Source organism: Pseudochaenichthys georgianus, chromosome 13, assembly GCF_902827115.2.
Source record: "Pseudochaenichthys georgianus chromosome 13, fPseGeo1.2, whole genome shotgun sequence".
NCBI lineage: Eukaryota > Metazoa > Chordata > Actinopteri > Perciformes > Channichthyidae > Pseudochaenichthys > Pseudochaenichthys georgianus.
The window spans coordinates 20438257-20457403 of NC_047515.1; the positions used below are offsets into that span (position 1 = coordinate 20438257).

Here is a 19147-nt window from a genome sequence, read left to right on the forward strand (position 1 = left end):
ATTGGGCTATATAAATAAATATTGATTGATTGATTGACTGTCAGAGGAGTTCTCCATTAGTGCAACACCCACACTGTTCCGTTCTCACATGCAAGGTGTATCAGTTATGGAGCCTGCCAATGTTTGCATATGCAGCAGCTCTTCTGAAATCTGCAGCAGAAATTGTCAAAGATGGTGATCGTTTCATTCGTCTCCGTCGTCCCGGGCGCTTCGACACTGCTGCTGGAGTGCGGTGGAGAATCTCGATTCCATGGCAGACAGATGCCAACTTGCATCCCTTTTTAGTTTCCTTCAGAGAGGCAGTACGTTGGCTGAGAACATAAATTCAAAGTCAGCCTGAAAGTCAATCTCAAAGGGCCAAGTCACAAACGCAGCTCTTGATCATCTGGATCATGGATTTATATTAAGATTGACATTTTCAAAGAATTAATGAGGCTTAACATGTAGTTTGATACAAAAATAGGTTTCTTTAAGTACTTTAATTGATTTAAATAAGCATTAGGATGTCTTATATTTTAAGCTATATTTCGCACAGAAGCTGTTTTGATAGTGGGCATTTTTCCTGCAGAAGCAAGTGCAGTATTGTTGTGGGCGGGGGTGCGTGCCCTGAGGTTGAGTATTCAAATCATCAAACAAAACACGCAATATATTCAAAGCTGGATTTTCTCCAAAAGTGTGGAGGGCATTGTGTGGAAAGATGTTTATGGTCTGCTAAAACCACTCTTATTTCAAAGCAATGGATAAGATTTATTATTAAGTATTGAGTGCATTCAAACAACACAGTCATTTATCAGCTATAAAAACGTACTGCGGCGGCAGCAGCAGCAGCTATGGGGTGAATAAAACAACATAATCCACTGAGTATGCTGCTCAGGTCATAAACAGCAGGTCAGAAAAAAGTATGGTTCGCAGCCGATTCACTAACATATTTTGTTTTACTTTACGTACTTATCTGGCCCCGTCTCCCTCAGTGTATGTGTTAGGCTACTGTAAAAACAGTTTTCTAATTTCAACCCCTGCCTGAGATACTCTAGAGAAAAATAGAGATAGAGATTAAGCTATAGACTGTATTAAATCATCAAAGCCTTGATTTTAAGTTTTAATGAAGTGTAAATTGTCTATTCTTAGAAAGACCAAGACTATGCAAAAATATTCTATAATATTTGAAGCGTTAACTCTGGCAACTTGATTATAAATTAGCCAATACACTAAGACATAAGAGTCATTTTATTGGATGTGGAGTGAAGCTTTCAAAGTCACTTGTGTAAGTAAGATATGTTTTGATATTGGATTCAAACACAGTACATAGTGCTGTATGTTCTAACTATTTTGAGTGGCCAACTGTTGCTTTCTACTGATTTGCCTGAACATATACATATATGTATACAATGTATGAACTTGTTAGGCTGTGCAGCTGTGTTAGCATGGCAAATGTATATGTCAGGTTATCAAATTAGTCATGGTAGTATTCTAAAATCCATTCCTGAACTTGACATGTTCATGTTGTCTGTAGATGGTAAGCTTCAGGGGGCCAGCTGATGCCTCTGTTCATTATTTTAACTCCCATGCTCGGGTCAGGCAGCCTAAGGCCTGTTCCGACAGCTTCCACTGGCCTGCACATACTGCAGCAGCAATTGACTAATTGAGCATTTAAAGATTGCTGTTCCTACATGTTTAAATCCATTTACTATATATTTCATTTAGACTGCTTTACTGCAAACCATTTGTCTTTCTACCTTTCCCCGTAGCGTTTCATTTATTTCAAAACAGTGCGAAACCAATTTGCAGAAAAGCAAAACTTTCTTGATATTGGTAACCTATCACTTGAAAATAATATTCATTGTTTTGGCTTTTTCAGTCACCGTGTCGTTGCAGACTTAATGCATACTAAAGAGTGGGTTGATTTGAAAAACTGCAATCTGAAATGTGAGAGTTGGCTGCCAAACATCCTTTAAATGTAAATCATCCTTCTTCTAACCAATTCCTCCCTGCTTGTTACTTACTCCTGTTACTTATATCGTTTGATATCTTGTGAAAAGAGACACCTTTCACATTTAAATGTATCACACTTAGATATGATACCAATGTGTTGTAATCTAAAATTAGGAACATTTGTTTTTAATATAATCATAGCTAAAATAGCCCACAGGTAATTTGTTCTGTTGCAAAGAAGTCACATAATCAATAACTAGCCTGCTGTCAATCATATGACGAAATTGAATATATTCTAATATCTTTATATTTTTTTTGTTTTATCGTGTCTAAAGAGCACAAGGTTGTTCCTTAAGCTTTCGTTGTTTGTAGTGATAAACTCGTTAATATAAAGGTTTTACTTGCCTATTCCCACGAGTTGTGAGCCGACTGAGCGCTGTTTGAGTCGACTGAAAGCATCGAATCGTGTTTTACCTGACTAGAAGTGCATGTTGTCTCCAGAGTCAATGAGGAGAGGGGCCTGCATCATCTCCTTCATTGAGATGAACAACTGAGGACAATGACCTGAACAAAGTCACATTCACAATGCCCAGATGAAATGTAGGTTTTATAATAATGTTTAAGGCTTTTGTTCGTCTTTTTTTACAGAACTGTAGGCTAAACTAGTATGTATTTCGACCTTAAGCCTTTCCAATAACATATCTCGCAGATCACAAGCTTGTAACCATCACTGCAGTACAACCCCTACATTGATCACGTTTTAAAAATAGACACCTCAAATCTCTGTGCACAGATATCATGTGTTAAGAATTAAACAAAATGGAGCAATGAAGGTGAAGAAGAAAACACATATATTCTTCATACACCTGCATCTTACTGTTTGCAAAGAGACTGACAGGTTAGATTAGGCCTTATTTACTTATTTTCACAACAGTTTTTCAGCTCTACAACCCAATTAATCCAAAACTAAGTCCATATGTTTAGAATTTCACATGATTTACCTCCTAAATGCTCATTGGAAATTGAAAATAAAGCATAATCACCTAATCTGCAAATTGTGTTGTTCTATATCGGGAGCCAAAGTGAGGACAAGCTAAACACAATATTAGTACGGTACATTTAAATCTAAAAGAAGAGAGGCTGTAACGCTGCAGCTGCAGTTACAGTGTTTAGACATACAACATTACATTACATTACATTGCATTTAGCTGACGCTTTTATCCAAAGCGACTTACAATAAGTACATTCGACCAGGAAGACACAACCTTTAAGAAAACAGAATCATATAAGTACATCAGGTTTCATAGAGCCAAGTATTTCAAGTGCTACTCAACTGGCTATAGATAAGCCAGTCCTTTATTAGTATATAAGTGCTCTGTTAGCAGTTCTTTGTTAGTAATTCTATCGCTCGAAGTGGAGTCAAAAGAGATGAGTTTTCAGTCTGCGCCGGAAGATGTGCAGGCTTTCTGCTGTCCTGATGTCAATGGGGAGCTCATTCCACCATTGTGGAGCCAGGATAGCAAACCCACGTGTTTTTGCTGATGGGAACTTGGGTCGTACGGTTTAACCATGTCCTGGATGTAGGAAGGGCCAGATCCATTCGCAGCATGGTACGCAAGTACCAGTGTCTTGAAGTGGATTCTAGCAGTTACTGGAAGCCAGTGGAGGGAGCGGAGGAGCGGAGTGGTGTGGGAACATTTAGGAAGGTTGAAGACCAGACGAGCAGCTGCATTCTGGATGAGCTGCAGAGGTCGGATGGCACATGCGGGTAGACCAGCCAGGAGACAGGAGACACCACAACATGTGGTGTCATTGTTTAATTTCAGCTCCAGGCCTTCAATCTGCTTTTTTTTTAAATCCCAAAAGTCAGTGCAATACTCCAGTGTACATTCGTATCAAAGGCCATGTATCGAGGGTTTTCTAAACTGTGTATTAGACACAGTGACGGTCCTTGGCAAATGTCTCTTGTCTGGGTTATCGGTCTCTGACAGCCCACTGCTCTCTGATGGCTGCTGCCGTCACAGGAGCATGCATCACACACTTGTCAAAGCGCCTCTCCTCCATCCGCCCCCTTTCCGCTGAAAGTCAACACCACAGTCTCACCATTCATATATTTACGTGCTCACAGACACCCTCACAAGACGTGCTTACACGCGAGCACATGCGCACACATGCAGGACACATATACAGACACTGTGGCCATTATGGTGACAAATCCTGCCTGAGCTGGCTCCCATCTGTGAGTCATGTCGTGGCGTGTTGTACGAGTCAAACTCCCCCGTCATCTGCCTTCCACAGATGGATCCGCAGGGTGTCCAAGGGTTGGTGTCTGGTGGCCACGATTGCAGGACAGTTTGGATTCAATCCTCCCATGATCCGGATCAAGAGCAGACACATATTTCCCAAGCTTTGAGGTGTAGGGGGGCCACTCTCCAACACAGGGGTCAGGTTAATCATCACGGCTTGACTGGGTTTAATCCATTAAATCATGGTTCAACCCTGCATAGCTTGGTCAGCTGAATTGCTGTACTGATCCTATTTTCTCTCCATACATATCCGTTCTTTCACCCTGGCTCTTTTTTGCCCCTATAATGGGATTAACTCCAGTGATACCAATCTGAAATATAGCTTTAAACTCTGCCTGGTGAGTCTTATTTTACTGGTTATTCCCAAAACGGATAAGGCATGGCTTGGGTTTCATAATTAGATTCCTCTCCATGACCTAAATCCAAATGATGACAAATTCATGATAAATAGCTGGAGGTATGCACTTCTTGTTTTCTAACGACCCTGTCAAAAAGCCTCCAGTAGCATGAAAGAAACAACTGACAAACCATGTTAATTAATGTATCCATTGGAATATGTAGAGGATATGTCATAAATTATGGAAGCTGTCAAATTCATTGAGACCTAACACCACTGAGGTACTGGGTATGTGCGCCAAACAATGCTTTGTCCGGCTAATACCTTTTTGGGCAGTAAAGATAAAATAGAGTTACTCCACGCCCACAATAAAATACATTACGTTCTCCATTACTATTGTCGTACCCACCAATAACTTTTGAAACACAGCTTAAACCAGCTTGTTATCGAGCTCTGTCCTTTCCGTATATAAAATCAACACAGAACAATTGACCTTGGCAGAACAAAGACCCTTTCACTCTTCTCTGCTTCACTCTCAGGGTGCAACAAGACATTTGAAAGCCATTTCATTGCTTTGTCTTTTATTGAGCCCAGAGTCATTAACTATCAACAGTATTTTTTTCCCCCTCTTGTCAGTGGTCAAAGGCGGCATAATGCAAGGCCATCTAATTTGGATTTGTACAATACAGTTGTGCAGAAAAGCATATGGTTGTTGGCAATCTATGTGTCGATGCAGTGAACCGTTACTAACAAGGTTTGACCTCCTTTATATGAATGTGCCGTAAGGTTTTTCATGAGGCTTGAATATGTTTTATTTAGAAGTGGTTTAGAAGTTTTGTTATTTTTCTTCATTGTGATTTCAATTGATTCATACACTGCACTCCATATGCATATGGATTAAAATAATCTGCATTTTTCTTCTCATCATATATTTAGCTGGTTGTTGTTGGCAACAAATGTTTGGCTTGATGGATAACATACATTCATACTGTATTTGATGTGTCAATTAATTCGTTACCCTTCATCGCATTTTCATAAAAATAGCGAAAGGAACCTTGACTAAAGATGTCAGCACTTAAACTAAGAGTTAATCCATTGCGAGGTTACATCATCCCTTACTTGCATTGCAACGCCATGGAAAGCCAAGAAAATAGCTTTACAGCTATTCAAAGGCCACGGTGTATGTATAGTACAGTATATGGTCATGCTACATATCCATTCAACATGGAGACACAAGCTGTGTGTGTTTAAAGTATAGCACTCTATAGAAGATGCCTCTATTATTCAAAATGCAGGTAGGAGTATCTTTTGGTTAAGCCTTAAGAACACTGTTCAATGATGACTTACGCCTTCCTGCCTGCACTGAATGGCCTATATTATCTGGTAAAGCACTCAGGTGTTCGGGTCTGATTTTTTTTCATCAAATGGTGGTAAATGGAGACTTTATAAGACAAAATAAAATAATGAAAACCAAAATAATACATATATTATTCTGGTTTATTTGTACACACATTTACTCGCTTGCCCTTACCTGCTCTTTACTGCTCTGTTCCTAATCATCAAATATGATGAAATCCCCTTAATGCTGGAACCACCTTTCCAAAAAGTAACTTGATGATTAAATAATGATTAATGACTTAATTGGTGGTTGGTAAATGATTTACTCGTGCTTAAAATCAGTTGCCAACCATCAATAAAAGTAAAGTTTGGGTTGCCAGGTTGATAAATGTAGTTCATAAATAAAAGGTAATACACTTTTAGTGGTGTGAAGTAAAAAACTATAAAACATTGATAACGGGTATTTTTCATATACTAATAAAACATCAGCAATAATTTATAAGGCAAACATTAATGTTGATAGAGACTTTTTATTTTATTTTCTTCTACAGTTTTGAATGTTAATGAAAGGCTTATTCTGATTGATAAATCCTCAGTAAATGGTTAATTATTATTTAATTAACACTTTTATTACTAATATATAAAAGGTGTCAAATTAGAAAGTGGTACTTATGAACTTGATATATATATATATAATACTATCTCAGTTGTGTATATGTAAGGTCTCCGTGAAGACGAGCAAACTCCACCTGCACTTTATTGCGTAATAATTTCATTGACATTCCTTAGCAATTTCTTTGCAAATAGTCTGTTTGGCTGCAGTTCCATTTCTAGAAGAAGAAGAATTTCACCATGGCCTCTCCGCCTCGCGCTGCCCCTCCTCAGAATCTGGTGGATGGTGCTGAGAGCATTTGGCCAGTAATGCCATTTCATCATGCAGGCACATGCTCATGTTTCTTTTCCTCTCCTTCAGCTGCTTTTTTATCTGGCACAGATGTTCTGAGCTGGACCCAGATTTACATTGTATGGAGGACTTAAAATTGAAAGCATGACATGTGATCTTTGCACTCCAAAATCCAAATGTAACGTGGAAGAATTTGAAAGGGTCCAAACCTGTCTTGAAAATGCATAGTGACAGCTGTGTGGCAGGAGTTAATACACATAGTGCCAAATAATCATAAATACCATTACTATTGTCTTTCAGTGAATCCCTGCAGTAAACAATGAGCTTTTGTAGCTTTTCTATCAGAGCATTTTCCAAATAATCTTAATAGAAATCTCCATATGTTTTGCTTCGAAGGCCAAAAGAGGGCTTCAGCTGCACCTGCATTGAATCCAACATGAATAGAAAGATGAATCACAGAAAAATGTAATTGTATAACTCATCCATACATCAGATAGGAGAGATAAGAATCTAAGATGCTATTATGGTAACCACAACAAACTGGTTGACATATGCCTTGTACGCACATCAATTCATTTCTTGTCTATGATGCCTTTTTATCCCGATCACTTGATTCCTGTACATTTCACATCATAAGTGACATGTGGAAAAGGTCTATGGTGTTGCAGAAAATGGATTTGGGTGTCTTTGGTGGCTAATTCTGATTCATGGAATTGAGAGAGCTGCGTTAAGGATGTTAGACATTAAAGAGTTGTCTTTTTCAAGGGATTATCTGCAAAGGAGGAAGTCAGTATTCAGACGGAGCTGACTGGCATGGCAAGATCAGCTTCCATCCAAGTAGAACACTTCTTCAGGCATGCAAAACATGCAGACTTAAGTCACATAATCCCTTTCAATATTAGTGAGGATGTCAATACGCTGACATAAATGGATAGGATACAACAGTTTTTCAGGCTTACTGTTGTTTCCTTTCACAGTGTTTGCAGTGGTAGCTGACAGGTTGCTATTATTAGCCTCTGCAGCAATATAAATGCTACTGTAGATCTACTGGCACTATGATAACAAACCATATTTAAACCGCTGGTGAAATGCTGTCCTGTCTAATAAAATATCATCAAGAGCATTCCCGGCTGCGTTTTATTCTCTGCAACACAACGTTGTGGCATTTATGGGGCCTTCAGATATTGAAGTAAATAACTGGACAGACAAAGCTAATGCTCGAGCACAGCTCTGGGGCTAAACAAACAGTGGAGCTGCACATTTAGAGTTCAAATAAGACTGTAACTGTGGATCATAACGGGGCTTTTCTGGTGTTTTGTGGAAGCGATGCTTTGTCAGTGTGACTAAGCAAGGCTGTCCAAGTCTGGCTAACCATGACTGTTGGAGAGAGCTATGAAAACAATCGCTTTTCAAAGCAACTGTCTGCAGGCACAGTTTTGACGTTCACACATTCAGATGTTGCTAAATGTTGAGAATGGCATTGTCTTCGCCTGCTTTTCACACTGCCAGGCATTGGAAATCCTGCACTTGACATATTGAAAATGGCATTCAGTGTGAAACGCCATGTATTTTGGGATGTTCTCATTTTCGATCCATATTTGCTGCAGTTTCTTCATGGAACTCATTAAAGTTTCATTGTATCTCATCTTACCCTACCTGACCTCATGTGGACATATGTCTTATTGATCGGTTGAAGGTTTTGTATGTTGAATGTGATAAAAGTAGAACATGAAACATTTCAACGTACATGTATGTTTATCAGTCTTTTTTTGTAGCCTATACTTGTTTATAGTTTAATCATAGACCAGTATATTTAGGTGAAAACTGATCAGTGGGTTTGGGCAATACTCGGGTGTCATGATATTCCTCCTTAATTATTGAGGTTCAAACCAAAGCTGTAAAACTGTAATTATCCAGAAATCATAAGGAGCAACTGTAGATTTAAACGACATTTCCTCCTATTTTATGAGCTAAAATTAAAATGTAATGCGCTTTTGGGAAATGCAATATAATCCACACTATGTTGTTACAAAACTGAAAATGGTACAAAACAAAGTAAATATAAAGTTATATAGCAGGAAAAACTGCTCCATGCCCTCATGTTATGGCTTCATTTCACTCGTTTCATTATAATTTACCATTTGGACATGGTTTGCTGCATTTGATATTTAGAAAAGCGCACTGTATCATCGTCCACATCATTAGATCAGTGGTAATAAGCTGTGGGACCATAAACGACACATTTGGGTTTGAAATGATTCTCTGAATACCTCTAACTTTGCTTCTACCGTATACTTAAAGTACTTAAGCAAGTATTTTCACTTTACATTTTCAACCCTGACAGTGCTTTAACAGGGTGTCTGCAGGGTCTTAAAAAGTATTAAAAGTTGATAAATCAATTTAGCGAAAATTAAGGCTATTAAAAAGTACTAAAAAGTATTAAACAGCATTTTCCAAGGTATTACATTGTGTAGCTTGTTTTCAATAAGTATATAAATTGTCCAAAGAGGTTGTATTCTACAGTTTGCCTGAATGTAATCATTGTGTAGGTGTGCAGTGTGATTCTGTGTAGTTTATTTATGGCATCCCGTTGGACTTGACGTCATCTGAACAGGACATTGCGCGCTCACTGCATGATAGTGCGCGAAGGTCCGTTTACGCCGGTTGTTAAACAACATCGTTACGGGGAAATGCAAGTTTGCATCCAAATGGTTGGAAGATAAGGAGCACGGCCGCCCCTGGCCGACTTGGGGCCCCAAGCGACATTGTGAGATGAGCCCCCCCCCAACCGACAGGAGTGAAAACATTTCTTTTGGAAACAAAGTACTTTGCAAACATAATTCCTTTTTATTATTATTATTATTATTATTATTATTATTATCAACACAGTTACTTTTTTATACAGTGAGGTAAATGGTAAATGTGCAAGTATGTCGTTCAGTATGCGTTTACAGGTGAATACGTCTGCATTTCCTGCCAAATACTAGCCTCAAAAAGATTAGAATATAATTAATGCAAATAAACTACTTCTACTAATAATCATAATCATAATCAATTCAATAATGCAAATACTATATTATTTTATTATAATATGGTTGTAATATAGTCAAGACAAAACATGCTTATGACATGCTCAAAAACTGATATTTCTTAAATCTGTATTCAAATGTAGTTCCCTCTGTCAGCAATGTATCAACAACTACACACACATTGCTATCAGTATTTCTCTGTGTTGTGGTTGATATGATGATGAGTGCAGGAGTTAAGGGGAGAGGCTGAGCGTCACCATGATGATGACTGTTAGGAGTTAAGGGGAGAGGCTGAGCATCACCATGAAATGTGCAAATTGACATACAAATGAATAAAAGGGGAAAAAATGCTCCATGTTTTTTAGGCTGTAAACTTGAACTGTTATGTAAGCCAACTAGACAGACAGTGTATCACTCTTCCTCCTCTACATTAGCAGATGAAAGGCATCACATACTTGAATGCATGTTAAATAAAGAATGCTGGAAATAACTGCATCTCCATTAGCCTATATGCTATGCAGAGACTGCCTTCTTCATGTTGTGAATTGCAGCTGATGTTTTAATATGGCAATTGGTAATTTAACGTATACAACATTCGCAAGTTGTACATTTGACTCATACAATAATGCATCTTCGAGTGATGCTCTAGTTCTCATTCATAACACTCCGTTCGATGTCTCACTATGGGATGCGCCTCATCGCGGAGCAAACAGAAGCATCAATCTCATTACGCCAATCCTGATTGGCTGGTGATCTTGACGTCAACGTCAGGGGAAATCACCCCCTATAAGTAGCCTACGCCACGACGCATGCGTCATTCAAACACCTCTTCTCGCTTCAGAGCACATCTCTAACGGTAGCCGGGCAAGCTTCACTGTCCACAGACTGAACCAAAAGCTAATTTCGGTCGACGGGCGTTAGCCGGCTACCCTATTCTGCCTCGCAGAAGAGTATAGTACTAACACACCAGTTAGTATTATAATCAACCTCGCCGTTCTTCCTCTGGAATTAAGGTAAGGTTTTGATTCTCAAGCTAGCAACACACCCGTTGCCAGCTTGTGTTTTTTCCCTCACTGCCGACACCACGGTAGCGAGGAAGTTTTTTCTTTTCTCTTCTCACGGAGGATAAAAGGATTAAAAGAATATTACCACACCAGGTAATATCCTTTGAGAAAAAAGACCCACGCTGTCCTTTTTCCCCCGGATTAAAGACAGATCGGTAACACTTTTTTTCTCGACGTACCTGTTACGAGCGGGCCCTCTCCACGCCTCACGGCGAACGAGATGGACGCCTCTCTCCCTCACACCAGAGGAGTCAGGAATTTGGAGGCTCGGCGCTGCGGTTGCGGGTTGAAAGTGTCAGGCACAGACTCACACCAGATCTGTGCCCGCTTCACTATGAAGAGCCTCCGCCGAAGGTTAGCACAACAAGCTAGCCTGTCGGGACAGGACCCCCTCATGTCCACTGGTTTGCCGGCTGGCAATCAAGACACGGGGGCGTCCGCCGCAGAGATGGAGCCCCTCACTGGGTCGGTCTGGGGCTCATCGACAACGGCAACCGCAGAACCGGAATCCCGCGCCATATCAGGCCGGGACCCGGTGGCGGCAAAGGACGCGGGAACGGGGCCCCACGCTATACCAAGCTGGGGCTCCCGGCTGGACCTCACCATGGTTTCACCCGCGGAGGATGTCCTAGAATTGGATTACATGGAGGACGAAGAGGATGCCTCTGAGTTCCTCCTGTCTGATTCGGACGAGCAAGAAGACAACATCTTCGTGTCACCAGCTCAGGCTGCAAAGCCGGGAGCGATGGCTGCTCTCCCGGGCGATAGCACACCAGCTTCGCCCTGTCTAAGCATGGACCTGCAAGCCGTGTGTCAGCGCGCTGCGGCCAGACTAGACAAGTTGGCCGAGAAAATCTCCGGTTCCGGCTGCAGCTCAGGCTCAGCCAACCCAGAATTTCGGCCAGCAGTCGAGGAAGAAGAAGCGAGCGGCGTGACAGCCCCTCCTTCTCCCCTCCGTGAATGTGTTCCCGCCGCTTCAAGAGATGCCTAAACGCCATCCTCTAGTCCGCACAAACACATGTCACACGTTGGTTGATTCCTCGTGCATTAAACATTTGCCGCTGACGCATCCAGGCTTCAGGCCGAGGGCGCAGCTCTAAAAAATGAAAAGGAAATCAATAAAACCAATAAGCAGCCCGCCAATTTTCTCCCCTTTTTGAGAGCAGCTACGGCATCTCTCAAAAGGCGGATTATTGACGGGTCTGTGAAGGCACCACCGCCACGCGCAGTGCCGGCTGGAGCTGTAAAGGCACCACCGTCACACGCATGCGCAGTGCCGGCTGGAGCCGTAAGCGTGACATCTCAGCTGGCTCTAAGGAGCATGCAGCAGGAGATACTCACGACACCCAAGCTGCCTCGAACTCTGCTCGGTTTAAAACACCGAAGACACAGAGGTCGCAGCCCATCCCGAGTCCCCAGCCCAGGCTGGAGACAAGGGCAAGTTGGCCGAGAAAATCTCCGGTTCCGGCTGCAGCTCAGGCTCAGCCAACCCAGAATTTCGGCCAGCAGTCGAGGAGGAAGAAGAGAGCGGCGTGACAGCCCATCCTTCTCCCCTCCGTGAATGTGTTCCCGCCGCCTCGAGAGATGCCTTAACGTCATCCTCAAGTCCGCATAAAACACATGTCACATCTTTGTTGTTTAAATAAACCATTTTCCGCTGACGCACCCAGGCTTCGGCCAAGGGCACAGCTCAAGAAAATGAAAAGAAAAACAATAAACAGTCCGTTAACTATAAATCCCCTTCTGAGAGCAGCTACGGCCTCTCTCAAAAGGTGCGCAGTGCCGGTCGGGGCTTTAAGGGCACTACCGTCACGCGCATGCGCAGTGCCGGCTGGGGTCGTGAAGGCTCCACCGTCTCGCGCATGCGCAGTGCCGGCTAGAGCTGTAAGGGCACCACCGGCACGTGCAGGCGCAGTGCCGACTGGAGCTGTGAAGGCACCACCGTCACACGCATGCGCAGTGCCGGCCGGAGCCGTAAACGTGACATCTCAGCTGGCTCTAAGGAGCATACAGCAGGAGATACTCACGACATCTGCCTGGGCTTCTCAAAACAGTTATACTTTATCTGTTTTCACAAACCCAGAGAGAGTCAACCCACATTCTGGAGAGAGAGGTTCTCTCTCTCCTAGAAAGAAGGGTTTTATCTATAATGCCCGCCGAGCGGAGTCAGATTACGGGGAAAAATGTCCTCGTAAAGCACCCACTCAACATGGGCCTCATAATAAAACTAAACCCCGCGCGCCACGGCGTGCGGAGAGTTTTGGTTATTTTGTAATGCGTAGTGGCACTACACCCGACTTTTCTAGTGCGGGACGCGCCTACGGGTGCTGTCCTTTCACAGAAGGTGCTCACCACGGACGCAGGTCAGACAGGCTGATAGGGTATTTACGAAGGTCGCCCGGTGAGAGGTCCCTAGAGCAGAGACCTCCAGCGAGCACACGTAAATTACCCGGAGCTTTTAGCGGTGTTCCCCACCCTAAAACGCTTCCTGCCTTCTCTCAGAAGACTTCATGTCCCCGTGAGGACAGACAACACAATATCGTGTATGAACCGCCAGGGGAGGTTGCGTTGTCTCCAGTCACACACACTGGCACACAAACTGATCCCTTGGAGCGGCAGACGTCTCCTCTCTCTGAGAGCGACACAGGTACCGGGAGTGATGCACCTCGGGACAGAACTACTGTCCAGAGGTGCACCACTCTATGCAGACTGGACTCCTCATCCAAGGATCGGGAGTCCGCTGTGGGTGCGTTACGGCGGAGCCGCGTTAAGTCTGTTCGCAAAAGGAGAAAAGGCTCAATGACAGCTGTTCTCTTTAATGCACGATTTAAACGTACCGTTAGGCGGGGACACACTCGTACACGATTGACCTCCGGGTCCTCTGTGCGTGTTCCCACCCCTGGCTCTGTTACCCCCAACTCTGGCCAGAGTGAAGGAGCAACGCCACACACTTACTCTGATGTTTCCGCCCTAGCCCGCAACGTACGGGCTGGCGGAGATATATCAGCTGTTGTGCTGGCAGCCATGGCAGCCCCCACCACGCAGGGACAGATTGTCTCAGGCGGGGGGGGCGATCCTTCACCCACGCCCAGAGCGCGGGGCACTATGGGCCTGACCCGTGAGTGGTACAATCTGAATACAGTGGGACTCCCTCAGAAGGTGATAAACACTATTCAGAGTGCGAGAGCTTCATCCACCAGGTCTCTTTACGACTGTAAGTGGAGGGTGTTTGAGGAGTGGTGCCTTCAAGAAGGGCACATCTCTTTTCAATGTCCTGTCGGGGTGATTTTATCATTTCTACAGGACTTGATCGAAAAACACAGAGCTTTTTCCACGATCAAGGTGTACCTGGCTGCTATTGCTGCATGCCATGTGGGCTTTGAGGGTAAGACGGCTAGCCAACATCGTTTGGTTTGCCGTTTTATGAAGGGAGCTCGCAGGCTCCTCCCTGTCTCCAGGTCACTGGTGCCCTTATGGGACTTGGCAGTGGTTTTAAATGGGCTCAGAATGACCCCATTTGAACCCCTGGAAGAAGCTGACATGAAACATCTGTCACTCAAGACAGTGCTGTTACTGGCCCTGGCATCCGCTAAACGGGTCAGCGATATCCATGCACTGTCTGTACATCCCTCATGCACTACAAACGAGAGTGTTGTTGAAACCCAACCCTGCCTTTACACCAAAAGTGGTTGGTTCGTGTACCCCAATTGACATTGAGGCATTTCCTCCGCAGCTGGTTTCCTCCGGGGAGCAGCAGCAGGATCTGTTGTGTCCAGTCCGGGCTTTACACACATATATGGACAGATCAAAAGAGCTTCGTCTTAATGACCAACTCTTCGTGTCCTGGGCTAAACCTCACAAGGGTAAGCCTGTTACTAAGCAACGACTATCCCACTGGATCGTGGAGGCGATTGCTTTGGCTTATACGAGTCAGAATCTGCAAGCACCTTCGGGTCTGCGGGCTCACTTGACTCGGGGCCTGGCTACATCCTGGGCTTTGTTCAAGGGTGTTTCCATCCAAGACATCTGTGCAGCGGCAAGCTGGTCCTCGCCGCTCACTTTTGTCCGCTTTTACAGGCTAGACGTCTCCGCTCCAAGCGTGGCCCGAACAGTGCTGGGCACCTTGTTGAGTCGGGACTCCACCTGTTAAATTCTGGTTGATCGGTGATCTTCGAGATAAGCTCGTCTGGCAATACGGGAGCTACAATATCCCATAGTGAGACATCGAACGGAGTGTTATGAATGAGAACTATAGGTTACTTACGTAACCCCAGTACTCAGAGTAACATGAAGTGAGATGTCTCACCAGACGGCCCTCCTTGCTATGGTGAAGCGAGAAGAGGTGCTTATTTTGAATGACGCATGCGTTGTGGCGCAAGCTACTTATAGGGGGTGATTTCCCCTGACGTTGACGTCAAGATCACCAGCCAATCAGGATTGGCGTAATGAGATTGATGCTTCTGTTTGCTCCGCGATGAGGCGCATCCCATAGTGAGACATCTCACTTCATGTTACTCTGAGATCTGGGGTTACGTAAGTAACCTATAGTTTCTTCATGTCTTTTTTTTTTCCCTCTTGCTTGCGCTGGACTGAAACTGTCTTTTCACCGACATCTCTTCACCTGCACTAGTGGCCGTATATCAAAGCCGTGATTGGTCAGATGTCGATTCATTGCAACGGTGTCGGGTTACAGACGTGCTCCCCTTGTCCCCCTTGTCTCTCGCGGGGGTGCGCGGAGAACTGCGCACAGCAGCTGAGGCCCTCTGGGCAAGGCGGGGCCCCATGCAGCCTGCGTGATTGGCCTGTAGGGAGGGGCGGCCCTGATAAAGAGGAAGTACAATCAATACTGTATAGTAAATGTGAGGTAAAAGAGGCTTCTCAATACTCAAATGTCCCGTCCTCGACTGCTCGGTCCTCCGGTAGTGACCCGGAAATGAATTTCAGCGCGCCATTTTGAAGGACGTCTCATTTCTCTAAATGCACACAGAGGACCGAGGATCGAGCATCGAGGAGGCTCTCTGGAGGAGCTATCCGAGGATACACTGATGGTTCCTCCACGGCTCCTCCGCGGATGCATTTCCGGGAACGGTGGAGGCGTGACGCACGGCCGGACTTATCTCAGCCAATGACAGCTCGCATGCATCCCCTGGATATTATTTTAGAAACTGCTTTCATCGCGTTGTGATATTTCCAGAGAGAACAGCTGTGAGGTCCGTGCAGAAAGCAGAGCAGTGTGTAGAATGTATATCACTCAGTATAACAGGCCCACTCTCTTCATTTGCTTTAGTTTAGTAGATATCTACAAACAAAGAGTCGATATTTTTCTAAAACCATTTAGTGCTTCACATAATAAAATACACAACGGCTGTAGCCTGATTATATGCTTTAGGAGCTGTAGGTGTGTGTGGTACAGTGTGTAGGTGTGTGTGTGGGACAGTGTGTGCGTAGATGCGGCGGATAGACGGGTCTCAGTTGGTTTGGTGTCCTTACTTTTAATACTTGTAAATACAACTTTTGGCCCGTAATTAACTCTCAATTAATTCAAAGTAAATATGTGGGGGAACAATGTTCAGCTGATCTAACAGAGATTATAAAATATGACAAAACACTGACAGTTGAAGCAGCTGTTGCCACGTAATAATGAACGGACGTCGCTTTAATATGACCGCTCAGAGGAGAGGAGTTCTCATTTCTTTAAACGTCTGCTGCTTCCCCTCCTCTCTCCTCGGTTCCCCTCCTTGGTCCTCCGCTCGCATCTCCTGTGGGCGGGACTAAGTCTCGAGGAGGGGAGTCGAGGAGGGGAAATTTAAGAATTGAGAAGCCTCTAAAGTGTGTCGCCAATGTAATCGGTTAAAGCTCCAAGTGGCGATGAGGTCTTAAAATGTATGGAAAGGGTCTTAAAAAAGGTCTTAAAAAGGTATTAAATTTGACTTCAGGATTCCAGCATAAAACCTGTTTAAGCTATCTTCCATCAAACCTGCGTTGAATCTTTTTTTCAACTCAATGGGCACCTCTAACATTAAATGGTAAGTTTGATCGGAGCAATTACTGCCTGTTTGTAGCAGGGTTTAAAATGTGAGATTTTTGGGCAAAAGCAGCTATTTAAAGATGCCATAGCCTTGGCTTCTTCTTTTTCATCCTTTTTGTATTGAAACCTTGTCAGTAACAAAAGACATGCTGCTGAATTTCAATGGCGCTGTAAATTCAGGCAGTGTGCTGCTCTCTCAAGTCCTGAGCATGGGCCGATTGTGTTAGATTGGCTCGGAACAAGCTTTATTGGGCCAAGGAAGGCACGATGATTTCCCTAAACGGCTGTTTTTACTCGCTGCTGCCAAGGAGACATGATAAGGAAATAACTCTTGTGTGTTCTATGAAGGCTGAGGTTGTGTTTATGCAGATCATGGGGTTCAGCATTTCATTACACTGTTAGCATAAATCGAGGAAGCAGTTTCTCAGACCACCTCTAAATTTAGAAAGCAAGTGCTTGTAGAATTGTTTTCACTGTTTTTCACAGACATCCGCACACTCACAAAAACAACTTTCATAAATATACACAACTCTCTTTTTGCATTTGTAATTAAGTACATTAAAGATGCAATCCACAATTAAAGATGAATGATATAGTAATTATAATGGAATCCTAATGAGTTAAACTAATGGTTGATCTGTGTCCATTATGTCAAGCAAAACTACATGCAGGATGTATCACGGTTGTCCTTCCTGTTGATTGAATATGTGTAGCCATCAGCGGGAATGATACATATGTTCCAGCTGTTGTCAATTATTTAAAGGATGTGCTGCATGTATTCAAAGTGAAATAACACATTTATTCAAATCAGTGTGTTATAAATTATTTGTATCCCCTGACATGTCAGCAGGCTCAAAATGTAAACACACATCTGTGTCGATTTTAATGCAAGGGGCTGGATGCATTTAGGGAGTTTAACAATCCACAATACATTAGATTATAACAGAACCTACTGTTATTGCAATATAGAGTTTCTATATATATATCTCTAATCTCTATTTTTATTTTACATTACTTACTATAATAATTACCTAACAGCCCAGGTTTCATTGTTTTAGTAATAACCACATGCATTCATCCTGGGAAAGAAGGCTGCATCTTAGTGTCTCCTAAAACACAAATGAATTGAAACAGGGACATGATGTACCCTTGGAAGAAATTGCAGAGCTGTATAATCGTTTTTAGGGTGCTGTTTATTTGTGCTTTGGGCCTTGGCACCTCCTGCACAGAAACAGTTTACTAAAAGGAAGAGCCAGACTTGATTCTCCTCGCGGCCCGTCATTAGCAAACAGTCTGCTGCTTTTAAAAGGGATAAACGCAGCTGACATGATCTGCCATACGAACCCTCTTGCTGATGATACGTTATATTTCCTTTGTCCCTTTTTATGAAACAGAGTGCGAACATGAGCAAAACACATAAACTGAGGGTGGGTTTATGCCATTTTTAATCTGTGCCTGGTGCAAGAGAGGCTGCACATCAGCATTTGAGGTTTTGCTTGGGAGACCAAAAATGCAAAAACAATTTGATGGACTTTTGTTTGCAATTTTGCTCAGATTTGCACAAATACCTCATAGTATGTGATTTGCTGAGCTATGAGCACAGCAAGTATCAATTTGACCAATACAAATACTTGTTTTGACTGTCAATAGGATCCATAAGAAAAAGAGAAAAATACTCTCATGTTCAGTTTACACTCTAGGCACATGAACACTATAATTTGTGCTTGTTGTTTTTTCAGAATATTCACAAAATAAACATTCTTGCCATTTACTGTTCAAAGTCTGTGATGTACCCTGCATGTTAAAACTCAAAGAAATGTGTATATATTTGGTGAGAAATGTATTCAGCAGTAGCCTATACTGATGTATTTACCTCCCAAACCCTGACAAGGGAGGTCAGAGCTCTGGAAATACAAATGTGACTTATTGCTCTGTAAAGCCTGGAAGTTGTTGTGTTTAAGCAAACCCGTCGTTCTTTCACACTCTCACACACCTACAGACAGAGGCGTGGGAAGGTATTTTGAGTGGGGGTGCTGAGGTGCTGGACTCCAGTGAACACTATTACGGGCACTGTATAGAGCACGCACAAAAGCACTCCCCACACGCAAACACACAGTACACCTGCGACTGTTACAATGAAGGCTCGATAATCAGCTCATGGCATATAGGCAGGGGTAAAGTGCTATTTTTTATGAGTGGGGAGCGGACC

General features: G+C 43.2%; 1 protein-coding gene across 2 annotated transcripts in view; it reads left to right on the plus strand.

Moving 5' to 3' along the window:
* lrfn1 (leucine rich repeat and fibronectin type III domain containing 1) overlaps window positions 1–19147 on the plus strand; it is a 150981-nt gene that overhangs the window by 48043 nt on the left and 83791 nt on the right. Inside the window, exon 1 of one of the 2 annotated variants that reach the window (XM_034096753.1) lies at window positions 16862–16936. The exons of the other annotated variant lie outside the window; for it this stretch is intronic. The gene's annotated coding sequence lies outside the window, so the exon portion shown is untranslated. Of the gene's footprint in view, window positions 1–16861; window positions 16937–19147 lie in introns of those variants that run through there. 2 annotated transcript variants of the gene reach the window in all.